This window comes from Trematomus bernacchii, unplaced genomic scaffold, assembly GCF_902827165.1.
Source record: "Trematomus bernacchii unplaced genomic scaffold, fTreBer1.1, whole genome shotgun sequence".
Classification (NCBI taxonomy): domain Eukaryota; kingdom Metazoa; phylum Chordata; class Actinopteri; order Perciformes; family Nototheniidae; genus Trematomus; species Trematomus bernacchii.
Window position 1 is genome coordinate 8,585,630 of NW_022988097.1, and position 27,373 is coordinate 8,613,002.

Here is a 27,373-nt window from a genome sequence, read left to right on the forward strand (position 1 = left end):
CTTTATACACCCAAAACAGTGCTTTGCAATGTTTAGATGTTCTCATCCAGAAATCACATAATGGTTTTAAAGTCTGAGTTACAAAACTTCAATTAATAACTAATATCAGTTATTCAGAATTACACTGTGGATCCATACTACACAGGCATTAGTATATTTCCATTTTTTGATTCAGCTTTTAATTGCATTAAGCTGCTAAAAGAACATCTTCTTGAGAGAAGGGGCCATTTCAAAGAGCTGACAATTAAATAAACAGTAATATCTGAGAATGCAAAAGTGTGAGACACCGATGCCTTCTTCTCCACCTGCGAGACTTTGCTTACGCTCATCTGGTGGCGCAGCAGACAGAGGAAACCTGCCAATTAGTTTCCTCTGTAAAGCTGTCATTACTGCCAATGATAAAGGGGATGGAGGGCCGCACAGGGGATACGCTGCTCTAATTCGTCCTTTTGTAACAGAAGAGTCAAGAATCCATTTTGAGGGGTGTTAAACATATGATTGAGTTTTACAATAATTCCTCGTACAGCACAGGGAGCCCTGCGTTTAAGTCCAGAGAGCAATGAAAACCGCTCTCTTCATTCCTCTTAGCTTGTATCTAATGAAGAATATAATGCAAACACGACATTGCACACTTGAGGTAATCCCCGCAAGAAACAAGAACACCAACTCTCAGCTACATTTTTAGAAAGTATAATCAAAACAAAAAAGGAAGAAGAAAATAACTGTATTTTTCTGCTTATTATAACTCAATGAAGACAATTTGACACAAAAGTGATTACGCATCCAGGCTAGGAAATGTGAAATGGGAGCACCAACGGGACGAGGATTCATAAACAGGCAGTGAAAAGTGATATTCTGTTGAAATGCTAATCTTTGGAGGGTTTTGTTCCAGAGGCATGCAGGGTGAAATTGGCCTTTAAACACATTGGCATACTAATGTCTTGAGGTGCCTCCACCTTCAGCCCGCTCAGAATAACCACAGTGCTATAATTGACATGCAGTTCACAATGGCAATGCATACATTTGCTTCAGATAGAATTAGACATTTCTCTAAGGTGTGTCACATGTTTCTGTGTCTTGAGGTATGGAGACAAAAGAGGGACTGTTGTTGATCGCTAAGTTAGCTCCTAGTATGGTGGTGCCGCTGCTCAGGTCTGTTGGTTTGCATTGACCCCCGCTGTTTGATTTACTACACATGCTGTTGTTTATTCCCCTTTTTCTTTCTGATCCTTTCTTTGTTTTTCTTTTGAGATAAAGGTCTTTGTGATAAAAAAAATTGCACACCGAAAAATTGCGCGCATTGTCTGTGGAAATAGCTTCTTGACAACGAAGTAGAGACATTAATTCATGTAATGTAGGACACTTTACGTCAGTTGTGCATGTCATTTTTTTTGTGACCTTATAAAACAAAACAATTTCTACAGTACTTGGCCTCCCTCATCATAAGCTGCAGGTTTTTTAAATGTAATCTGAGAGCCTTACAGAAGTAGAAAACAGTTATGTTGATTGGTTTTCAATGTAGTGAGTCGACAGCAAAAACACATGGATGTTCTTTTCGTTTTAAACTATAGGTTTTATTTATGTGTTTTTAATTTATTGGAATATTAAACAAGTAAAATCCCAAGTCCTCAAAGGCCAAGTTAAAGTGAAATCCACATGTTTACATCCTATTTTTAGCAGAGCAGCGTAATGTTTGGCCGCAGCCAGTGTGTGAATAAGTGACAGAGAGAGTGATGGCGGTTGGATTTGCTCCACAGATAAGCTGTTGGCAACTGTTGAAGAGAAGAAATTAGGGAAAAGTCGTCTAGTGTAATTAAATGGGCTGTGGCACACGTACACAATCCTGTAATAAATATGGCGCCTATGGCGATATGTGAGTCTGCTGAGTTTTTAGAGTAGCAGGTCACTTACTTGTCAACATCCTTGAAAAGTATTCATTATATTACTTAAAGGTCCCCTATTATACTGTTTTTCATCAATATATTATAGGTCTCAGATATATACAAAACATGTCTCAAGTGTTTGGCTCGAAATACCAAACAGATCATTGTAGCATCCCATAATCCCCTCTGTTTCAGCCCTGTTTCAAAAGTGCTGATTCTGTGTCTGTTACTTTAGATGAAAATAAGGAGCCACTCTGAGAGATATTTGGTTAAAAAGAACACAATGGTGCTCTCGGAGGAGATTCAGGTGATAAGGGGGGGGGGGGGGGGGGTCCTTCATTTGGACCATCTGGTTAATTCCGTACTATCTTTTAAACATGTTCTTAAAAATATGTTACCTGGGAGTTATCCTTACTTTATTTGAGTTTTTGTCATTTATTTTGTCTTAGAATACTGACATTTGTCTTAAAACTATATGCTGCCTTGTGTGAAGCACTCTCTAACAGCGGTTATGAAAAGCTCTGTATAAATAGAGATTGTTGTTGTTGAAAGAACAGCAGCCCCTGGGGTTTATCACCATTTCAGTGCTGACACAGTGAGCTACTTATACCTTAACATTTAGCTTGAAAAGGTAGATTTGAATCAATCAAGCATCATACAGCATGGGCTCTGTGTTGTAGTGTGCAGGCTGTGGATGCATATTTGTTTCAGTGAGTCAGCTCTACGATTGGCATTCAGTTGAACTCCCTGCAGGATTTCAGGCAATAAATATGGAAATCTGAGCATGAGAGCCAAGCTCTTGTCTAGCTGCCTTTTTGCCTATTGCACAGTTTAGTCAAGTATCACTTCAGCATAAACAGACTGATAGCAAACAGTAAGATTGGAGCTTTCTCAACTGGCAACTATTTACTTCAACATGATTACCCGGAGAACATTTTACACATACAAATTAAACCTTTCCAATTTGCACAATCCTGGTTACCTTAGTTTGTCAGTAATTACAGTAAACGTAGAAGATATGATAATGAGTACAGGAAATCATCAGTGCACAGTCGGTTTTGCATGTTAGATGTAGCTTCTTTTAAAGACTTGCGTTAGAGAGGGACCAGCAGAGCCCTGGGCGCTTGGCACAAACATATCCCTAAATCCCCTCTCCCACCCTGGGCAGTGACACATGCTGTGACTAACCCTTTTCTGCAATAATGGCGTTAAGATGATTGTACAGAGGAGCGTGTCTTAATAAATACAGTCTGGTAGTAAACATTGAACCAGTGAAAAGTGTGTCTGATGAGGACATTAGTATTAAAAGCATGCATCAACAGCTTGATTATAAGTCTTTGTTTCCTTGACTATTGGGGTCCTGGGGAGATCTCCTGATTTTCGAGGTTACCTGCAAAATGGCTGATGTGGTGCGCTGTAATCAGCCTCTGCCTGAGACCCAATCACTGCTGGAGGAGACTGTCTCAAAATACCACGAATGTGTTCTGAAAGCACTAAAAGCAGTTCAACCAAGCTGAAAATTGATGTTTACGAGCAGAAATGATGAAAGGGTATGTACAATAAACAGGGGGATTAAAGTGAGTTGACTGTGGACATGAACTGGGTTTGAAACCATGACAGTATTACAGCACCTTCAAGATTCCCTGAAAAACTGAAAAGCTGAATTTTCTAAATTGCCAAACAGCCTCTTTATGGAGCTTGGACAGGAAAAACATCTTGGCATCAGATTTTATTCATTTAGCCAATATGTCTTCTTATTTTAACCTTGCTTTCTTCAGATCATTTAGGGTTATAGTCATCTTGTGACTAACTACTGCATCACCATGTTTTTAATTAAACTGTTGACCGTGGGTTTGTAAATGATGCTAATATATGTGTGTGTCCGTATGTGTTCTGAGCTGTTTGTCCGCCATTGAGATGCATAAGCAGGAAAACAACAATCTGAGAGGGAAAGTAATAAATTACAAGGTCATCATAACATCACATTTTCAGCCCGACTGCCAGGATGAGAAGATTGTCGGTTGAAGAAGAAAACAAAAAAAGACAAAAGTCTGGCATAATTTCACAGCAAGATAAGGATGTAATATGAAAAGAGTTCAAATTCATGCTGCGGTAACATCTGCACCCTCTTCTGTATTAATATTCGATCTGCAAACTAAAGGTTGAAAGTTGCTGGGTAAATTGGTCAAGCTCCAACAGCGATTACAGTGTTGATCTCTGGGGTAATGCTACGAAAAGGGGAAATAAACAGGCTGCAAATTACTCAAAATAAAGCTGGAATGATTGTATAGTGTTTATGTGAGAACTGTGTAATGCTTTCCACTTGACAGCTGCTACAGATAACTGACGGAAGCACTCAACAGAGCAGATCAGGAAATCCTGATTCATTTGTAACGGGTTCAACTAAAAATACATTTTGTCAGCTTTGAAGTATCCCAAAAGTCCAACTCTGCTCTGACTAGTTTCCATGTGGTGCTTCATATTGAGTTTAACTTAGTGTGATTTTGTGTAGTTCTGAGTTTTCTCAACAGTCTTTATAGTACATCATTCTTCATACAACCTTGATCATGTTGCATAATTATTACTCCTGATTTACACATACTTAAAGGTGGGGTAGGTAATTTTGGAGAAACCAGCTTGAGTGTGCTAGAATTTGAAAATACACAGCCGGAAAAAATCTGCCACTTCCTTACAGAGCCCCTCCTCCAACACACACGAACGTGCACATGACCAATGAGGGCACGAGATAAGTTTGTGCACAGATGGAAGACTGACAGGCAGGTAGGCTAAAATGATTGGTCGTGCTTTTTACAGTATTACGGCTTCCACAGATGACATTTTTTTATGGATGTTTTTGTCAAAGCACTTAAGATATTCATTGCTATCGGGATGTTAAGAGCATTCCATGGAATATAACAAAAAGTGTATCTCGAGCCGGTTTCTCAAACTTACCTACCCCACCTTTAAGTTAATTCTGTATCTGTACATGCAGACATGTATTATGCGAGTAGTACACAGTGCCTATAAAGAAATATTCTCCTTTAGAGTCTTCATGTATTATCGCTTTATAAGACTGAATTCGAATAAATAAAATAAGGTTTTTTTATACACTGATCAACAGAAAAGGGCACTTGAATGTCAAATAAGAAGAGAAAGAGAGATATATATACAGTATTCTGTAGAAATGGTTTTAAATAAATTCTTATTTACAAGTGAATCAAATAACAGTATATGTTATATTATATAATCAGTTAAAAGGCTCATCATATGAGTGGAGTGAGTATGGTAGCAAAACAATGACGGAGGACTCTTCAAGTAGCTCCACATTAATCCCTTATGATTCAGTTTTGTAGAAAGAAAAAAATAGGAATTTAAACTTTTTGTTTTGAACATACTGTACAAACACGTTAGCTAAATGTACCCAATAGCATATACCAGCTCCCTGTTAGAAGTCGGTTTTGGCTGTACCCCAATAATGTTGCAATATTTTCATATAGAGTACACGGCTGTTGATGGACAAAGCTTCACGGGTCGCAGGTTTCTGTCGCTCTCACACTGCTCGGTTTGCACAGGCCATGTCTTGCCTTGTTTTTCAGTTTGACTGTTATCTGATTATGTTTGGCTTTCATCCATGTGTGGATAAAACAACCACTGTGACTCTTCCCTGCTGAGGGAATATTGGACTGTGGATCCATGTTTCACCCCACGGGCTACAAAAGCGACAACAAATGAACATGTAGCAAAGGAGAGCCCAGCAAACTTTAAGCATTTTAAGTGTGAATTAACTTTCAATGGGTCACCTTGAAGCTATAGTCTCTCTTCAGTGCTTTAAACCGAGCTTCTCCTATTCTTTTGGGATCCCAAACGTGTTTTTGAGAACCCATTTGTCCAGCTTCCTAGAGAACACCTGAGCACACAACATGAGAGCCGAGGGCTTTATCTGTTAACACTAGCAATTTGAAGCGGCATTATCCTGCTCATTATGTGCCCGCTTATCAAACATATTAATCGGTTCACAAAAGATATCAGTTTTAATGATTTTATAACAAGCTCAAGTAAATTAAGAGCATCTGGGGAAAAGGACTTTCACAGAATTAAAACCACTAACACACCAGAGGCTATCCAAAACGTTTTTTTATAATGTATCGTTTTTCACAATATTACTCTAAAAGCCACATTTGAATTGTTGTGCATAGGAAATGTGTCCTTTTACTAGTCCTATTACGGCAGGCACAGCTCTATTAACAATTTGAATGGATGACAGGCTTCAGGAATGTGCTGCGAGGACACCAGCACCGAGACACTGAAGCAGAGCGATATAAAAAGTGAAATGTTTGCTGAAAGCCACAGGCGTCATAAGACCTAAGCACAAGGCACAGCTTGAAACAGAAAACTAGATTGTTCCAAAAAAACTAGATTATTGCTACATTAGCGGGTTGAACTCACCATGAAATCCCTACAGGCCTATACATGCAACACGTAGCAAGTGAAGTTTTAACCTTTAAATGTATTCTAAGATAAAGGAACAGATGGGTACAATAGTCTTTAAATTAGTAACTTTAGACACGGAGATCAACTGGACGGTATTCTAATTAAGTTTGATGGTTTACCAGATAATTTTGGGTTAATTTTAAATGTTATTTTGCTGTCAGGAGAGATGGCTCACTTTCCAAAGGATCAATGGTAACCTATTGCCTGCCTAACCTGCCTCCAGTCACACAAGGTGATAGAGATCAAAGTATAGGGAAAGCATGCTTTTTAACCAATCAATGCTTTAGAAAAACTTCATAACTCCCTCAGGACTTATATTGATGAAGGCTCTACATTCACATTAAAGTGACAAGAAGCCGAGCAGTGTGCATTGTGAAATACAGCATGAGTATCACTTTGCTTTCCATGATAATTCATCAGCGTTGTAATAAATGTCAGGTGAACAGGCCCACTCTTCCTATAAAACATACTTCAAACAAATAGCAGACACTTGACCACAGCAGGTCATAATTGTACTTACGTTTTCATATTTTTCTCCACAGTGATTGGTTTACTGAAGATTGATTATACACACTGTGACCTACTGTACTGATGGTCAGTAATAAAGAGGAAAAATAAAATGTGGGTTATTTTCATGGCGAAGTCACCTTTGGATCCTGAAACCTTTCAAAGTTCTATTAGCCCGACGTTGTGATTCTGACATCTCTGTCTTGATTTTCATATCTTGCTTTGAGGATGTAACTAAACCTTTTGGGAGGGTAACAATCCCATGCAGCATTAACAGATTGAATTATTGATACTCCTGCGAAGGCTATTCCAGCAGTTCCAGCAGCCGGAGAAACAATATAATTCAGCTGGGTGAAAGATGAGCACATTAAAACAGACAGTATTTAAAATATATAGCGTCACTGATGCAGAAATAGAGAGTAACTGCACATCAGGTAAATGTGTTTGTTTTCCTTTGGAGGACAAGGAAAAAGATGGTCCTCTTTAGATAACTTTAAATTCCTTTACAGCTGAAATAATTATTTATTGATACATATTCATGGTCATCGGGATGTCAGTTAAGATTTCTTGTTCTGCTGGCCTGTCTTGTTTATTTATCTTTACCCCTTCCTGCATCTCCTGCTTGACATTTCTCCTTATCTTGACTGTACAGTATTTGACAGACCTGAGCTTTGCTTTTTCTCCTTCCTGTTGTCTTCTTTTTTTTTAACTCTTCTGTGCCTCTTGTATTCTGTGCTGCCTTGTGCTTTTATATTTCACGACTAGTGTTGCCACGATATATATCACAAATGTCATTTTTATGTTCCTATTTTTATGAGACAACTACAAGATTTGCCATGTAGGTAACTCTAACTCATTTACATTTTTATCGTTCATAAATGGCCATTGACTGTAATTAACAAGCTTATAAATTCTAATGAATCCTTAATAAATATGCAATTCTTCTATAGCAGACAACACTAATTTCCTGGCAGTTTATCTTTGTTTTTTAGAGTGAAAATACGTCGAAATAAGAGCAGTTTTAAAACAACCAACCTAGAGACTAAATCATTTTGAAATATATTCATAATCCCACCCTGAAAAGTGTTCTGTGCAGTCAGCTCCCTCTGTTTCATTCGCCACATGAGGGCAAATCAATTTGAACTTCATGTAGAGCTCATTTGGAAAAGTATAATTTAGACACCATCCACCATTTGTTTTAAGCCCGCTTTTTCACATTGTAATGCTCACACTTACTTATAAGGTGTAAATATTATTCTCCAGCATGCTTTTGAACTAACCCATTGCCTCAGGCACAACATTCCTCTGCTTGCCACTGAGCTGACACTCTCCTTGAGAGAAAAGTTGTCCTCGTGAGTATGAATGACTCGCCTGCACCCACCTGTAAAACCTCAAAACAACCGACGCGTTGTTTCTGTGCACTGCACGATTAAGAGCTCATTTAGATACTCATGCAATGTTCTCCTTTGTTTCTTTATTGTATTTGTGTTATTAGTCTGTCTTGCTAATTCAAGTCAAAGTTTGGTTTTGGTCTGAGCCTCTAAATAACAAGATATTTTACGGCTGCATCGCATTCTGGCCTGGAGGAGCTTTTCTATCACTGTCTTTGCCTCCCTTAAGATTTGTTCTACCTGTAAGAGTGTTGAATTGCATTTGAAAAAACTCAGCTACGGCCTTGATACATTGCTCTTCAGTTGTGAAACTTGTTAACTCTGGAGGCTAATGTGCTGTACCCCGTTTTCTGTTCCAAATACTACATCTATCACCAAGTTTAACATAAAAGGGGTATGAGTGATTCTGTAATGTGGCTGTAATTGTTGCTTCAAATGACCTCTATTTAGACTTGAACTGGTCCCTTTTATTGCATATGTTTATATATAGAGGACTTTTGAAGATACATAATGTTGGCCAAAGTCTGGCACAACTTTAATAAACAGATAAACACATAGAGGACAAAACAAACATAATATCAGAGACACAAGGACGATGGAGGAACGACGCAGAAAGACAAAGCACTGATGATGCAGTATTGATCTTAATTGGATTTAAAGGCCAAGGATAAGAGATGGGTTTTCAACATATATCAAAAAGTGTCAATGGGGGGAGCCGACTGATGTGGAGGGATAAACTGTTCCATAGGATAATGCCGCCCAATACTGTGGGTCTAAAATAACGCAGAGTCAAAGAGATGGCTTTCTTTCCACAGCATTACACACATATCTACAGTCACAAACATTTCAGATTGTTAACATCAAAATAAATCCATTAAGGAGTGTCAGCTGTAATTATAGGACACTTCTCAGAAAAATAAGGTTTATTATGGGGGTGTGGCTGAACTGTTACAAAGCCTGATGAATGGCACTCGGCATCTGTTGTAGACACACACAGGCAACCACACTACATTCATGTATATGACATTTCAGTCAAGTGAATAGGCTTTTATAAGCTTGAATATAATTTGATCAAATGTATAAAATCCCTGATTATCCCTCACAAAATACTGTAATCAATTTAAATTGAAATATATTTTCTCTCACCTCCGTTTTAAATCTTCTTCAAAGAAGAGTTGATTGTTTAAAGTTTTCAGCCCTTGTTTTTCTTGCATTTCTTTATTGGCTCACAATTACTACTGTGGAAATCAAATAAAGGTTTGGAAGTATAGCTTTAATAGCCTTGAGGTAATTTATTGAGTGAGAATTGCAGGATCAAGCGCATCCCTGCAAAAAAAACCTATTTAGTTTAGCTTCTAAACTATTCAGCGTTTAAGGAACTTTTGCATCACCTCTTCATTCATTAATTTTCTCCAACCTCATAAAAGACCAATTGTGTGCTCTTAAGATTATGTTGTTGTGGCATATCTTAAGTAGAATTTAAGGTTGATTTAGAGGTACATTTTCTAAAACGCAAATGTAAAAATGGACGCAGCTGCACTAGAAGGAAGCATGCCTTTTAATAGTGTGTGAGAAACAGTGAAGAAGGGCCCTCACATGAAAAAGCCTTTTTTGATGACCTGTCAAAGACGGCAGCTCATAGTTTGGAGGCATAAATCCTCTGCTCCTTTTCATGTATCATGCGTGTGCCCTTGGTTACCTTAGTAACTCTCCTCTCCATCTCCAATCGGCGCTCCCGAATGCTCAGCCGAGAACGCGCCGCGCGCTCCCGCGAAGCTCGTGTTGAGCCTGAGAGTCCAGGCAAAAGCATCAAAACGCACCAGGACTAGAAGGAGAGCTTTCCGCTGAAAAAAAACAACAACAACACGGGACAAATGCAGTGAAATAAGATTGGAGTGAGGATATTGAAAGACGGTACCGCTTCACAGGAAGGTCATTCCCTGAAAAAGCTAAGCAGTGCGCAGACTGTACGGATATTTGGAGTATACCCGACTGCAAGTGAAGAAGACCCCGAAGCTGTGGAACATTGTCCCGGCTTTTTATTTTCAGAAAAGCAAGGCATGGGGGGATCCACATCTCGACAAGGCAGGTGAGTCATTTTATGATACTACTTGATGAGCATTTGGGGGTAAAAACCTGAAGGCTGCGTGCGTAGTGAGAGAGTTAGATGCAGGGGCACCGGGATACTTGGATTACAATTATACCAGTTTTGTTTTTAATTATTACTTAAATATGATAACAGGTATTTTTGTTTTAAGCTACATCGACGAAGCGCAGTACACCGGCACAAGGCACGTACACTTCCAAAACGCATTTGGATTTGTGTGACTTGAACGGACTAAACCGAGGCTCATTAGAGGCAGAAATGTGGGTGCTGGGTAACTGTGTGTCTTTTACCCACTCTGCCATACGTAAGATGTGCAAACACCGCGCTGCACACGTTAATGCAGGGAGTAAAACACATGCGATAATTGATCAGAGCACTTGTTACTTGGGCATGAAGATATCTTGTGTGCGTGATGGAGCAGTGACGCGCAGCCAGGCTCTCTCTCCTTCCCTCTCATTGCTCTCCCTTTTAACGCAAATGAAATAGCCCGGTGACTTGCTTTAGGCAATTTAAAATGTAAGCTCTAAAGTTTAGGGGGAATCAAACGAAGAAGTACTGAATCAAATCGCCCAGGATGACATCAGATCTAAAGATGTTTGTTTGTATAACGCGAGTGCGATCTGGCACTAATTTGCAGCAGGCTACCTCCATCTGTTGTGGTGATGGAGCAGGATGGTCTGCCACAAGCGTACCTGGGGGTCCCGATTTTCCAATTATTATTTTTTAAGTTTAGCTAATGAGTTGTATATTTAGTATTTTTCTAGCAGCTATAATGATAGTGCACACTTCTGTCTAATTTAGAGTGACAAAAAGAGTGTAGCCTACATATGATCTTTTATTAATTATGTGCATATTTCCATGCCTATACTGATCACTGTAATTATTTCTGAGGCTGCAGCATAAATGTAGGCCCTCTTCATCATTGATCTTGAGTTGTGTTATGTCTGCTACATTCTAGTGAGTAGCCTTACTTTGCCATCTTTATAATTCCCATGACAGCTGTAAAAAACACATGCACACACTGCTTGTGTAAAAACGGAGTATACATTTAAAGCATTATGATGATCCTGTTGCAGGCCCCCATGTGCCTTCTTCAAATCTTAGAATTCCTGACACATGGGAAAATAAGTGTTGTAGTCAATAGAAGAGAGAATAATTAACTGAGAGTTGAATCCCAAAAAATTGAAAGAGGGAGCGAAAATAACCCATGACCAAGAGTTGTCATGGTGATTGGTTAAGTACGCTATGTGTCCCTGCGTTTGGGAAATGATCCAGTTTTTTTTATTTGGCATGCACACCACACTATTGATGAAAGAAGCTCTTAATGGGCGATAATAACTCAGACTCATTGAATTCATATTTTGTTGTTGCACGCATTTAAGAACCACCCTATGAAATTTGATTAGCACTCTTTGGAATTTGATTTGCAAGCAAATTGCGTTCATTTATATTGTATGTGTGCCTTCAGTATCATGTGAAGGATTATGCATGCTGCTGCTGCTGTGGCTGCTGCTTGTGAATTCTCTCTCTGGCCTTTCAGAGTTTGTATTCCAGTCCAGCAAAGTGCTATTCTTCAAGTGCCCTGCTGTTTTATTATCCATTCCTATACTCTTTGCTTAAACAAAATCTGGGTTTGTGCTTGTGACAATCATGGCAGCTAAAAACCGAGCTTTGTGTTTCAGCTGTTGGAGTATAATTACCGAGCTGCTTGCTGAATGTGTTCATTAGCTGGACATTTTGGACCTAGATCCACAGAGAGGTGGTCAACACGTGATCACTGACAAGCCCAAACACTCGAACACACAACATTTCAAAGTGCAGCACGAGTCTATTGTTTATCCTGTGAGTCTCAGAACTGCTCAAGAAAAGCTCAATGAGACTCCCTGTCTGCTGCAAAGGTCAGCGAGGCTTCGTTCTGACCTAAAGTGAATACACCTGAGTACACCTTTGCCTGACTTAACATGGATGAGCCGCTCATTGGCCCAAGAGGCCTCTTGTTCTTAGCCTTGAGTTTCTTTCCCCGTATTTTCTCGTTATTGCTCTCACACCCAGACGCTTGGATGGAAGGTGTGCTAGCGCTTGTGCGTGTTGGAGCGTGTGTGCAAGCGCGTGTGTGCAAGCGTGTGTGCAAGCGTGTGTGCAAGCGCGTGTGTGCAAGCGTGTGTGTGTGCAAGCGTGTGTGCGTGCGAGCGTGTGTGCGTGCGAGCGTGTGTGCTCCTGTGTGTATATGCAGAGGTGTGTTGTTGCACATATGAGAAAGACTGAGGAAGGTTATTTGTGTTTTCTAATATTCTTCATTGTGTTTGACGTGTTGTCTTGGAGCAGCAGGAGCAGGAGTTGAATAATTTCCCAAATGGATACCTTTTGACCTTCTGAAAATATGTCCTATCGCTGCCTATCCCACACCGCAAGAAAAGCCTGTCATTGTTCTAGCACTATTTTCCCTACTTGGCAATGTCATACACACACAAAAAAAGACAGTTGTGGAATATTTGTATTTAATGCATATAGATTTAGTCTACATTACCAAGCAAACGAGATTCAGAATTGCATGGCCTTGATGGCGGATGGTCACTATAAAAATGTCATATAATACAAACATATACAGAGTGCCTTTCATCTATCTTTCTTTCTCTTTGTGCAAGAGTAGGGATAAGCACTTAAATCATAAATGATTTAAAGTACTTCTGTTTTCTTATTCGGCTAAACAATGGCTCTAAAAACTGTCAGGGGTTAAAGCAACAAAGTCATTTAAATCAAAGTCAAATTGTATCATGGCGTGGCAGCTAAGCTCTCTCAGAATCTGGCTATCCACAGATATGCGGTGACTAATGAAGGAGGATAAACTTGTCTCTTCATATTTGCTCAGGAGGATGAGCTTTCATCGTCATTAAATCACACGTTTTGTCACGAAATTACCGAAAAACACCCTGATTGTTTTCTTAAAGTATTACTTGAAACCAGCGACATCCACTCGATACACTTGTGTCATATTCGTTTTAATAATGAATAAGATGAATTTGTTAAATCTGTGAAAAGATGAAGGAGTCTTTGTTTGACTAACAAAATGGTTTTGGCCTGAGGCACAAAGATACGCCTCAAGTCTACTGCACATAACATATTTAACAGAGATTTTACATTGTTCATGGCCCAACAACATCTCCCCTGACTAACAGGTTTCCCTGCCAAAGACCAATGTCTGCTTAGTAAACAGGATTCTTTTGGACATCACCATTCTAACTACAAAGCAGATGTCACACAGTATGTCTCCACTCACTGTCTGCCAGAAGTTATCTATTCATTATTTATTTATTCATTATAAAATTCACACTCAATAATCACAGACAGAGGACAGAGCCTGCTGAGTAAAAATCATGGACCTAATCGAATAAGCGGCAGAAGTGAGGAGCTATTTTCGATTGTTTTCCTTTTGTTAAAGGAGACTTTTAAAAAATGCATCACATGGAGAGAGGCAGGGAGAGGAGGGGGCGGGAGGCTGCGATGATAGGGAGAGCGGCTCTCGGATGCAAATCTGTACTTTAAACTTACATAAGCTTAGCTTGGGATGAAGCTCAGTTCATTTCATTCATGTGGAACATGCGAACAACATGAATGACCTTTCTTAACTCGGGTGTACAGGATTCAATCCTGTGAAGCAGTGCATGCAAGTTTGTTTACATCCCATTGATTTTACTTTGTCAAAGTGTCACACTTTCTTCCAGACTAGGACTATGATTTGCACAGTCTACTTGCACATGTGATATGACATGACACAACAAATAACTCTCAAATGTGTGTATAGATTTCTGAAGCCCCACACTTTTTGTCCTCTAAAAGTCCACATCTGCAGCTTGCCAGCTCATTTGAATTTTAAATGATCTGTCAAAGAGAATTTAAGGCAAGTCTGAGAGGAACAAAGACGCAGTCACTCTGTCCTTACTGTACTTTGTGGCTGACAGGGTGAAACCCTGCCTGTTTGTTTTAAAAAAGTCTACCTTAATCCATATGAATCAAATTGCATTTTATTCCTCTTAATCCACCCTGAGATTAGACAGACAAGTGACAGGGAATCAACATTTTTAAATCCCTGGGATGAATGTTACTGTCCAGGTAAAGTTGATGTGGCAGAGTGTGCCCCCCCTGTCAATTCCCTGGTTTCTTATCCAATAAAGTAATCGCTAAGCCCCTTTCTCTCCTAATTTTTCTTAACATAAGTGAGTACTGTGTGGGTCTGGCAGGACACAGAAGCAAGGGCCCGTCTAATTCATGGGGTAAATTAGTGAAGATAAGGCCTGAGTCAGTACCTCCAGCTTCCCATAGATCCCCCTGGGGCCGGCTCTTAAGGAGCTTAGTAAAAGCCTGTCGTATGAAGACATGACATGGAGCTGGCTAAATGGGCTACGTTGGAGTGTCTTCCATCAACCTAATATTCATATATGGGTCACTGTCGTTCAAGCTTTAATCCCATTCAATGTATTCATTCTTGGTTATTAATTCAGAGTTTTAGGAAAATAAGGCACTATGTATAAGAAAGGTAAAATAGGCTGTATTAGTGAGGCTCAAATGCATATGCGCACCAAACTGACAGAACACTTAGGCCCACTCATAAGACCGTGTTGTGTAACAGTCTGTGCCACCAAATCAATAATGAATGCTGGTTTAACCGTAGTAAAAGAACAAGTAAGAACTCCTCCAGAGTCACTGGGTCACATACACTGGGGAAACAATTAGAGGCTTCCTCGCGCATCGCACTGCCGCAGCTTGTTTTTTTCTTTCTTTTTTCAGCAGCATGCATTTCCCTTAAATGTTCTCTAGGGTCCAGCAGCATGGCAGTATGGCTGCTGAAGAATTACAGACACTGGTCTGTCGGGGAGTCTTTCCCAGCCTGAGCTACAGAAAAAAAGGCAGTGTCAGGTCCCTGTGATGTATGTGGGGCCACGTGAAGTGGAAAGCATGGTGACTGATAGGACACCAGTCGCGTGTGCGTGCGTGTGTGTGTGTGTGTGTGTGTGTGTGTGTGTGTGTGTGTGTGTGTGTGTGTGTGTGTGTGTGTGTGTGTGTGTGTGTGTGTGTGTGTGTGTGTGTGTGTGTGTGTGTGTGTGTGTGTGTGTGTGTGTGTGTGTGCCTCATAATGCTGACAGATTACAGATTTAAATATTTTAAATCTCACAGAGCACATGCTGATGGTGATGAAGAGAGTGAAAATGACTGCAGTAATGCAAGAGATTAATAGAGATCTTTCCTCACTCTCCCACACACACATATACACACCCACACACACACACTCATACTCAAATACACACATGCAGAAACTCTTACTGAAACGGGGTAACCATTATATACTCTATACTCTTGAGACTCTTGAACTACAGTTGTTTTATACTCTTTTGTATATTAACTTCATATTTCACACAAACACACACACTTACACACTCATATTATTGGAGACTTGTGATGTATACTAAATGTAGCCAAATCAGTGCTGACATTGACTCCAGCATCTGTGTCATGCTGCTTTATCTTTCTTGCTTTCTCAAGGCAAGTTGTAAATATTGTAAAAGCCTTTATTTTTATCCCTTTTTAAAAATAATTGTTAAGGCAGACTCTCCGCTGCTCTTTTCACCTGTATTTGGGACAGTACATGGAGAAGGCATTAGCCACAGATGTTCAAAGATATGGCTGACTGAGATTACTGTTTTAGCTTTTATATTTTTAGATCACTATTTTGACTACTCAGGTTCTTAGAGACCGAATGAAAATGTAGTGTGTGTATAATGCATGTAAAGCATTGTATATTAATGCCTTTGGTTGGCCTCTCTTTGGACTATGTTGTTTTTGTACTCAGGGCTGTAGCCAGACTTTTAGATAAACTGAGGCAATGAGTCCAAATGATCGCACTGCAACCCCTGCCTCCTTAGAAACCATTGACTGGCGCCCTAAAAAAGTGAATAATGATTTTCTCCTGCATTTTCTTCTTTCATTTGATTGTTTGTAAATTGTAGCTTTAACACCTTCTCCCCAATGCCAGAGATACAACTCTGCCGGAAAAATACTAAATCCCTTGGTTTGAGCTTTTAGTTCAAACCATTTTTAGAATAAACTCGATGCAAGAGTACACTTAAAAAGCAGTAGATTGTAAACTCAGGTTTTTTATGATCTGAGGAGTAAAATCCCAACTTCCCCAAAATAATAGTGAAAACATGTCCTGTGTGTCTTCAGTGGTAGCTACACAATCTGTACTGCTGCTCACATTTACTCAAACACTCCACATACATGCAAATCAGGTTGACTGGAGACTCTGAACTGCCTGCAGGTTTGAATGTGAGCGTGAGTGGATGTCTTTGTGTGTTAGCCCTTTGATGGATGTCCACTGTGTCCTGATGTACTCGAAGTCTCCAGTAACCTCAATAGGGATATGTGAGTAACAATGTCTTGAAATAGTAAGCAAGCACATCTTATCAGAGTCCCAGAATAGTATCATGTTTTACAGTGTGGGAGCTTTTTATTGTTGCTTTATGACATTGTAAACCTTCCTCCTAAATAGGATAGTACCTGCTTTGGGATCACTTTATTTTGGTGCTTACATGTAAGACCTGCACCTGACTGCGGTCTATTTATATCTCTTGCCAGCTTGGCAATACTTCCTGGTAGCCTTTGAGGACAGAGAAATTCCTCCATCAAACTCAGGGTCCATCTGTGCCCACATTCCTCCCAAAAGGAGCCATCCTCCACAATTATAGCGTTCTTCCAATGATAACATCATCATGCCATCACTCTGTGTAAGAACAGGCTCCAGGAAATTGACTTGATATTAATCTGAAAAAAAATGACCAACAAAGGAAGTTAGAAGGGGGAGTTTTCTCTGACATTGATTGGGTTTTAAAGGAAAGATGCACACATTGCATGGCTCTTGGAGCTTAAATAGATCTTTTAGTTTATTGATCATTTTAAAATTCATAGTATATGTCAAGCTCTAAAATCCATGCTGAATGGAGTTTATTTGACCTAATATGTTCTCTTTGACTTGCTGCAGCTCATTACATTGATACCGATCCAGATTCACCTGAAAATCTGGGTCACTACAAAAATAGCTTTGTGGCTCATTCTCCCAAGATGGCAGCTCTGATGAATTTGTGGCTGTAGGTCACTAGGACAATGGTTTGAGTGAAAAAGTGAGGATAAGGGCAGGAGCTTGCTATTTCATTCCTGCCTTTAATCTAGAAAAAAGTTTTCTTTTGGGGGAGTTTGTTGATGTGGGCAAACACAGAAGACTAAAGGGATCCTTCAGGCGCTTTCTGATCCTTTAAGAAGCACAGATTTGTTTTGCGCTTTAAAATCCATAATCACATATTATCTGTAGAACACATAACTATGTGGGATGCAATCCGAACAATGATTATTAATATACTGTATATTCTTCATGGACTACATTTACTGTGTGTCATATTAAATACAACTTGCAGTATTTTCTTTTGGTATCCTGTGAAGTGACTCTTGTTTTGTCTCTCGAGTCACTCTAACAGGAAGGTAGATTTGCGATGAGAGACCCTAGAGTTGTAGTTCTTCTCATACGTCCTTTTCAGCCTGCAACCAATATGAATTTTAGCTGGGTTTAAGTGCAGGTGTTGAATGACATAATAGTGGTGGGCAGTTCAGTCCTGAAGCTGAGGAGTGAAATGATACTGTTGGATAGAAATGGTTCTCTGAGAGCAGCAGGAATGGAGCAGGGATCAGAGTGGATAAAAGCAAGGACAGAAGGAAGAGTTGAGATTGAAAGGAAACAAGAGGAAAATGGTAAGGTTGGACAAAGGTAAGCCTGGATAAGCCTTTGACAAGTGAGCTCTGGATTCGAGAAAGCCAGTCAAGTTTGTTTTATTCATGCTGTGGACAACTACCGCGTTACCATCCATTTTTTTACAGCGATGCACAAACGACAACCAGAATACCAATGCTACCAAATTGTATTTTGTGCTCCCTCTTTTATGTGAAGATTTCTGATTGTGGCAGATCTCCCTGCCAAGCTGAACATTATTTAATGATTCAAGGTTTTCTGACTCCCCAGAATGTACTGGCATTCTCATCTCTTATTCTCTTTAATCACATCCACTTTGAATTCAAACCTGCTTCACACACATTTAAAATTCTCCAAAAGCCCTTCTGTAACTCCAAAGCAAACAGTGACAATAAGCATTTATTGTTGAAGTCTATTTGGTAGCCTGGCACCCAGTAATATGTTAACTAATGGGGTGTTGAATGAAGTTATTTGCTATTTCTGCTGAAGAATAACAATCCACTAAACAGAATATTGAATTTACTTTATTTTAGACTCTCCTTGATTTGTATGACCAAGATATCTCCCAAGTCTACTTCTGTAATCAATTATTGAAAGGAAGAGGCATTGTGTATTTCACCGAGCAAAAGGCATCCGAACTGCAAAAGATATTTCAGCAAGACTGCCAAGCTGCTGCGCTTTATTTTACTTGATTTTGCTATTGAAGAAATAGCTAAAGGAAAGTCATTACCCAGCGTACACACACTTGCAAGCTGCACCCGAAGACTCCTCGGGGTTGATTCTAATGATACCCATGTGATTTATCCAGCAGATCCATGATCAGTGTGTGAAAAGAAATACAGAACTGACCTAATAAGCCATATCTGTGCCTTTGTATCCCACTGCTTTTTGAAAGAAGACATTAGAGGCACGAATCAGGGAACCTTATCACAAAAGACGTCGAAAATGTGACATATTTCCTCGGGGATAATTGTGCTTTGCGTCTCGGTGGCCCACTTTACTCCATATTGATGCTTTGCTCCTCAGCTGCATCACATGTAAAGTTATTTTTTAGTCGATCAATTAGCAAAGGTTTAGAGCACACGACGTGACGGCATAATGTCCTCTATTGAGGAAATGTTTACTCTTTGCGTTTAATTGTTTAGCACAGTGAGAAAAGACTTGTCATATTGGGTTGTATGAAGATCCTCAGTTCCCCTTTTAATCTGAGAGTTGCACCCTGTACCCATGCAAAAACACAACGCTGCTGAAGATAAAAAGCGACCAAAACAGTAGAGCGTGTATACAGTGTTGAATGGCTCATAGAGGATATTTATGTAATCTTGTGGCACCAGGGCTGAGTCAAACCCGACTCAGAGCCGCTGTTGCAGAGAGAGGCCCAAGGACAGTAGCAAATTGACTAAATCCCTGGTAGACACAGAAAGTTAAGACAAGCAGTGCTGCAATAAAACAAAGCCCAACCCATTTATCTGAGCATCCCACACAACCCCTGGCCCAGATTTACAGCCCCAGGCATCCAGAGCCACCAAATCTTCTGGCAGCCACTGCCACAGATATTGATAGGAAGAGCGGGAATCCCACCAAGGAATTCTGAGCTGAAGGGGTGAACTTCCCAAAACATGAGCTCTCCCTTAATGGTTCAGAAACTAATTATAACATGATATGAAATGTTATGTACTATAATCACATTGTAAATTGGGATACAATGTCCTATTGATTTTTGCTCCTTCTCTGAACTTGTCTAGCAAGTATCTTGTACTATGTGGCATTAAGAGTTTATGGATTGTTTGACAAAGCCCGGTCTTTGATGAGCATGTCTACCCCCCGGAGACGGAACACAGCCGCTATTCTATCAAGAGCAAAATGCCTGTTTGGAAACAAATAAAAAACAGGCCCTTTCTCATCATTAGATCTAAAGCACTTAATCCTGCACAAAGGCAGCACTCCTCTTCCACTAAAAACATTTGCTTTGTTTCTATCACATATGGATTTCCTTCTTGGAGTAAGTCTGCATACCAAGTTGCTAATGCTAACTTGTGGAGTCAATCTTCACCATTATGACCTTCTTAAGGTCAACCCAAGGGTGTGTTAACCGTATACAGATGCCTTTTAAATAATTCTAAAGTAGAAGTGTAGCGCTGAGATAGAAAAAGGAATGTGTCTTCTTAACAAATGCTTTTTCTCCTGAAAACTTAAAGCATTGCAATTTGCCACTGTCATACGGCCGGCTTTGCTTACAAATCCGGATTTCATTCGAGTAAAAAAATGTTCCTGATTTATATTTTTTCCCTGCGACCTCATAAAACATGAAAAAGTACAATACAAATCACCCACACACATAAACTCAAAATGAGACACACCTACACAGGCCAGTATTTATGCTAGCCAGGCTTTCTGTTCACTACAGAGATGAATATTGGTAATGGCTCATGTGCTGCTCTGGCTCTGAGGGCTTTGCTTTTAGTGGCTATGAAAATAGCAGGGAGGCCTTGTAGTCACATGAAATTTTACAGCAGTTGTGTTTGCTCCTCGCAGAAGCTCCAAGGCTCTTCAGCTAGCGAACAACAATGGCCTTGTTGTTCCTTCTCATCTGCGTTCATGCCTGGTAAAAGGAACATAAACTCTCTCCCCTCTGCAAGCCCGGTAGTAGCACTTGCACAGTTCAGGCACAGAGGAATAGTTTTTCAAAGTGTCACCGTTTAGGGCATGGTTTGGATGTCAGCAGCCAACTGAATAAATAATGCGCCCTCAAGTTGCATTTGATGTAGCAGGATCCAATCTGATATGACTTATCACTCAAGGTAGCTAACATCCAGATGTTAGAGGAAAACCCTTTTTTTCCCCTCAGGTTGCTAATGAAACATGGAACAGGCAGGATGTTTATAGCTGTTCCACCAACAAAGACATAAGGGGGAATGTTGAAAGAAAGTAGATGAGAGAAGTTGTTTCACAAGAGCAAAATTGATTCAGAAATCGTTCTTCATGTGAAAGTCTGCTTGCATGCAGGGAGTTTGAGTACATATACAGTATCTACAGTATGTGTTGTGATTGCTCTAGGCACATTTGCTTCAAAGTAGGCAGAGTAAAGGAAGTGAGATACAGTAGTAGCTCACAGTGCGTGCTGTGTGCAGCTTTTGAGGAAGTACAGACAACCCGAGGCCGAATTTGCCTGCAGTGTTTGGACATGGCCTACTTCTAAGCATTCAGTCATTAATGTGGTATTCTCTGTTTCAAATACACAAATGGGATTTTAATTCATTCCCAGAGTTCTGTGTTCAGAGGGTCTTTTCATCCCAATACATTCAGAGCTGTAACACAATGTATATACATTATGCTGTTGATTAAATATAATGGATTTTTAGAAAGTGGTGACATCCTGTCCATGTGGTGCCTTGCTAAATGACCTTGAGTACCCTCAGCTTCATAGGGTGTGTGTGTTCGATACCGTAGTGGCCTACTCTTGTCTCACGGACTTTGTAGTGCCTGTGTGTGTTTGAATAATGTCCTGCAGGAGACACTCTAAGTGCAGCGTCTAGGACTCAGGCGTCAGCAGTAATATCAGGGCAACCTCTCCTCTCCTCTCTCCTCTCCTCTCCTCTGTGTGCAATGGCATGGGGGATAGTGAAGCATTAGAACTCATGAATTATAGCCATATTGTTAGCTCAATGTCACGGGACATAGTCGTGTTTCTGGTTCCACCATGGCATCCGTCAAACACTAAAAAAGGAGGAATTAGGGATTATGAAATGTGTATTAAGTGCATCACTGTGCACACTGTTTTGGACTTTCTTGATAAATTGAGCCAATTTCACTGAATAATGCTGCACTGAATTACAATGCCACATTTGTCACAATCTGTTGTGAGCTTAAGGCTGCTCTCCTGTTTGATCTGTAGGCTGCCGTGCTATCACAAAGCCAGGTACGACGCTGTACTCTGTATCATAGTAAATGGATCTGTGCGTTTCCTAAAGACGGGCGGGAAAAAAAAGAGAAACCGGTGCAATAACAAAAGATGCATTACCTAATAGATTTGGCAGAAATACAGAGTTCAGGGCGGTCTGATAAAGCTGGGTTACAGTACTTTAATCAATCACTAAGAACACGAGCCAATTTAGGAAGAAGCTTGACATTCAAGATAGGCTTTCAGACAGGATTAGAAATAGTGAATGGAGAGTAGACATATCTGCCAGGGCGAACCCAAAGGACTGTTGTCAGGGGACATGTTCCCTCCTCCATGTGTGATATTGAGACACGTCTCTGACTCACCCCCTCACCCAACCACTCCCACCCCCTTTCATATCTGAAAAGTCACATTCTTTCTTCCCGGTCTTGCCCCTCAGTTACACAAATGCAGATTTGGTAACAAGACAGCGCTGGTCTCCTCTGTTGTTTACAGCCTTCTTCAAGAAAGGGCGCTGTCATTTAAAATGTCCCTCGGAGCTCATCACAGTCTGGAGGAGTCTTTGGCCTTTCTAATAATATCTAGAATATCAATGTGTAAAAGCAGTGAGCAGTAAGGCGGCGGCTCTTCTATGCAGACAAATGGGAGAGTCTCTGGAGGGAAAACAGCTGCTTTCTTTGCCTCAAGGACATGGTTCTGATGTTTTCTTTCTTTTTTTAACCAAGCTACACCAATGAAGCCTTTTCATTTGCTCTGCAACACATTCAAATAACTGGACACCATAAACATGTAAAGATAAATGGGAATCTATTCTTAAATTGAATTAATGAATCTATCTATTTTCAAAAGCTTTCAGATTCCCTGAAGGGAAAACCTAGCATTTAGCTTCAGCCCTATCAATGGGGGAAAAGCCAGGGGCTGTGATGCAGCTGGATAAAGGGGAGGTTCAACTGCGGTGATTGATATCACCTCACTAATCCCTCCACATCTTCTCTAAATCCACCTGGCTGTAGCTCGGAATGAGCCTGTAATGTGATGAATTAACATGTCAATGCTCCAAACCACATTAACATCTCCGATTGTCATATTCTTTTGATGTGGATTATTAATTGTTGAAATGAAAGCAGTCAGGATTATATTTTTTCTTGGATTTATAAATCTGTCTTCAGGCTTTCCTGATGCTGTGAAGTACTATACAGCTCGTGTTCAAGATCAAATGGCATTTCACAGCAAACCTTTATCTGAAATGTCAAATATTGTGTGCCATATAGTCTTTCTGGATATTAAAGAGCGATTCACCTCTTATTAATAGCTGATAGAGGCCATGTGGCGCGGCATGTGTTCGTTTGGTCTTTGTTTACGCTGAAGATGAAGGTCACCCCCTCATTAGTGCAGCAGCATCTTTTTTGATGTTGTGATATACATAGTAATCAAGTGTGGCTCACATCGCTGTTTACTGTTGACCTTTAGTTAAAAGCACATCACTGTCGAGTCGATTCCAAACTTAATTATGCTCCCATAAAACTCCAGGCATCATGTACAGTGGACAGACCCCATTTAATCGGTTGTCATTAGGCTACAGTAACCCTGTGCTCCCTCTGTAAATAGGGCCAGCACCATAATGCTCATGAGCCCATTATGACTGTTTCATATAAGAAAATATATGCTGAGGGTTTTGCTGTGTCAAGCTCACTTGTGTACAACTGGGCTTTTAGCTACAGTATGTATTCAGAAATCCTGCTTGTCACACAACAGTACACTTTGGCACCTCTCACTTCTCTGCAACTAGACATTTGCATGTCAATGGCATCAGTCTACCACTGTGCTTTTGGCTTTTGTGAATACTCTGAAAGGAAGCCATGTATTTGGAGGTCTTTGAAAAGAAACATCGGAATAATGTGTTAGGCGTTGCCGACTTCATTAACATGTTATTTTCTCCAAATTCATCACGTCTCATTTGATCATCGATCACGATTAATGTCTCTAGGGCGTACAATTCAGGACAGTTTGAAAAGCACATGCACCATTTAAAGCACATGCCTCAAGGGAAATGGGGAGCTACAAACTGCTCTCTATGATGCAACACTCAGTGATACTTATAAATCAGATTGGATTAATGAATTCCCTAAGACTAGCAGTCTAACACCATGTTTTACCTGAATGTGGAATGTCTCTGGGTTTGCACATTACAGTAACTGCTGCAAATGCTAACGCACCTAATGCATTATTAGCTCATTAATTTTACAGGCAGCATCTGGGTCATGTCTCCGCTTGGTAAATGTATTATTCTTTGGAGCCCTTTCACACCTACTGATAAAGCTGATCTTTCAATTTTCCCTAAGAACTGCAGCCTAGTTACCTTAAATTAAAGCTGTTATTTTGCTTATGAGGCCATGAACAGATTTCTTTTCTCAACATGTTAACAGTACATAATACACACACAGAAATGCCCAAGGCTTTTACATTTCACAGTGAAGAGCCAACAGCGCTTTATTGTAAAAAAAGAAATGAATTTTACATTATTCTGGACAAGTTGATCTGAATTTTTAATCATTGTCTGCAGAAACATAATTCAAAATGCAGTGGATGAAAGTGGTGAATTACATGCACTCAGTGCAGGGCTTCACTGCTTTTGAAATGGTGCATAGCTAAGTGTTGTCCTCAGGATGATCAGTTCTTCAAAGGACTGGCTTTGTATGGTTTATGAGGATACTTCTGTTTGTGTTTTAGCTTATGTGATGGGGTGTTGGTGGATGGGCAGCATATTAAAACCGCAATACTGAATTTTCTCTATTCTAAGCAGGAAATATCCACCAAATTGTAGACATTACTGCTTTGTTAATTACGCACATCCAGTTTTAGATGTATATTGTATGCTGCAATGGCGATGTCAATCACGTTATCATTAAAACCATTCCTCAGGCCTGGGGGAACTCTTTTATTCTGTGAAAATAATTGCTCTGCAGTGGGCTTTACTCTTAGTTGCATATCTGCATTTGATACAAGCTCTACACATGATTATTCAGGCCAAGGACGACTACATGGTCTCCTTAACCCAGAGTAGAAAGGTCAATACTAGCCATAGGAGCTGATCCATCTAAGATTTTATAATGCAGTGCCAGTGAATTTAGAGCCCTGATTGTGAGAGATCAACTCCCTGTTGTAATTACCAGCCAGACCTCAATTAACTCACAGTTCAACTCTATATGTTTGTCAAGTGTAGAAAAATGAGAGAAATGTTTCCCCCACTCCCATCCCTGTCAATTATTTGGTATGGCTTGTATCAATGTTCAATGTGCTGCATAGTGTTAAACAGATTACTTAAAAAAATACATGCTTTAATACAGAGATCAAATTGGAAATAGGGATTCATCCAAAATTCATACTCTCATTAATTTCAAACACCAATCAATATTAATGTTAAGTGAGTTCTCTTCTCACGTAGTAACTCCTATCAACTGGCGGTGAAGTCCATGTAAAGCAACATTTTGTTACTCCTGCTGTAACATTACAGCACGAGTAATACACAGCAAATCGCATTTGAAGTGATTGTCATAAACTTTGATTTGCTTTATATACGTAAAGCCATGCCAGCGCTGTTCAGGATCCTTGCACTTGCCTGGATTTTTATTAGGGATGCATCCCAGAAGGCTAAAAATCCATCCTCCTTTCAACTGTAAGCCAGAAATTGATGTTAGTGCTGCCATGTTATACGTGCTGTCCTTACAGTGAAGGAGATGAGAGCAGCAGCCTGAAATATCTGCTGAATTCTCCTTGGTATGCTCAAGTGTATCCTCTCTAGGAATTCAATCACTTTTCACATGTTCTCACCAAGTCCAATCAAATGTGTAGTCACTTTCGTAGATGTGTGATGATATGACCAACTACACTCAGAAAGGTATCCGCGTTAGTAATGCAAACATTGAATATCTGATTCACTGACATTTTGTGATAATATGCCTGACGAAAATGCTCTTTGGATATTTACCCAGTCATGATGCTGAAATGAAACACATTGAAGCGAAATCTGGTCCACTCTTCTTCTCTTTGACTCAATCAGCAATACTCATGTGAAATTGGTGTTGAAGATGATAAGACTAGTGTACAGCCATTTACAGTAGGTAGCTTTCTGTGGCTGTACTTACACAGCGGTGCTTTGAGCTGAATGCAAAAATCCACATGCTTACAATGCAATAACGCTGCACTGTTCAACATTTATTTTAGTTTAGCTTGTTAGCATACTAACATTAACTGAAGCACTTAAAACTAAGTACAGCTGAGGCTTATGGGAAGGTCAGTTGGATATAATTCCATGTCAACCCATCCCTGACATTTTACTGGGATATTTTACCGACCAAACCAGTGCTGAGTTCAATGAAATGCAACAATATGTGCAAACGGTAAGTAGACTGCATTTATTCATCTACAGACCAATTAAAAACCTTAACAACACAAGCCAACATCCACACACTCATTCATACACTGATGGAAGAGGCTGCAATGCAAGGTGCCCACCTGCTTCTCGCTAATGGTAAGGGGTTCATTCATTCATCTTTCTTTAAGGACACCCCCACCAGAATCTTCTGACTAGACCAGAAGTCCTCTCTACCTCCTGAGCCAAGCCGCCTAGATATCCAATGGGAAATGGTCTGTACTGGATTATTTGAAATGAGTAGAATAAACACAAGTGTCCTATTTTAATTAGACTTCCCTTGTTTATGGTAAATGATTTGCCGTTTTTTCTTGAAGACATCACAAAGACCGTCTTTACCTCTTTCGTTAGCAGCACTTTAGAGCTGTGTTGGCAGGGTGATAGGAATCGCACACAAAACACTTTGTCCAGAGATCAGATCCCGCCCTGCAATTGGTATCTGTTGGAGGGTGGATAATGAGTATACCAATGTGTTTACATACAGCAAATTTAGAGACAGACCCAATACTAGCTTCTGTAGCTTCTCAAAGAATCCCTGTGGGCTACTTGAGTGATTTGCTACTTTGAGTTCTTTTCAGTAGGACTGTCTAGTGGGACTCTGCAGTGGATCAATAAGAGTTAGGATGATGAACTGTTGGGGACATTTCTTTATTTATCAATTTAAAGAAAAAATAAGTAAGCTCCCTAGTGCTTTTCCGTCTAATTGAGTCAGTTTGCTTTGATTAATATCCCTATTCTCCAACATATTGTTTCACATATCGTATCAATGCCTAAATCGTATCTGACATTCTTATAGATGCACAACCAGTCAAGAGAAAAATAGGCAATATAGATGTAGGGACAGGCCGACTGCCTCAACCTGCAGCTTT

General features: G+C 40.0%; 1 protein-coding gene across 1 annotated transcript in view; it reads left to right on the forward strand.

Annotated features, from left to right (window-relative positions):
* The first annotated feature begins 10,112 nt into the window (after positions 1-10,112).
* nlgn3a (neuroligin 3a) overlaps positions 10,113-27,373 on the forward strand; it is a 120,519-nt gene continuing 103,258 nt past the window's right edge. Inside the window, exon 1 of the mRNA XM_034120994.1 lies at positions 10,113-10,361. The gene's annotated coding sequence lies outside the window, so the exon portion shown is untranslated. The remainder of the gene's footprint in view (positions 10,362-27,373) is intronic.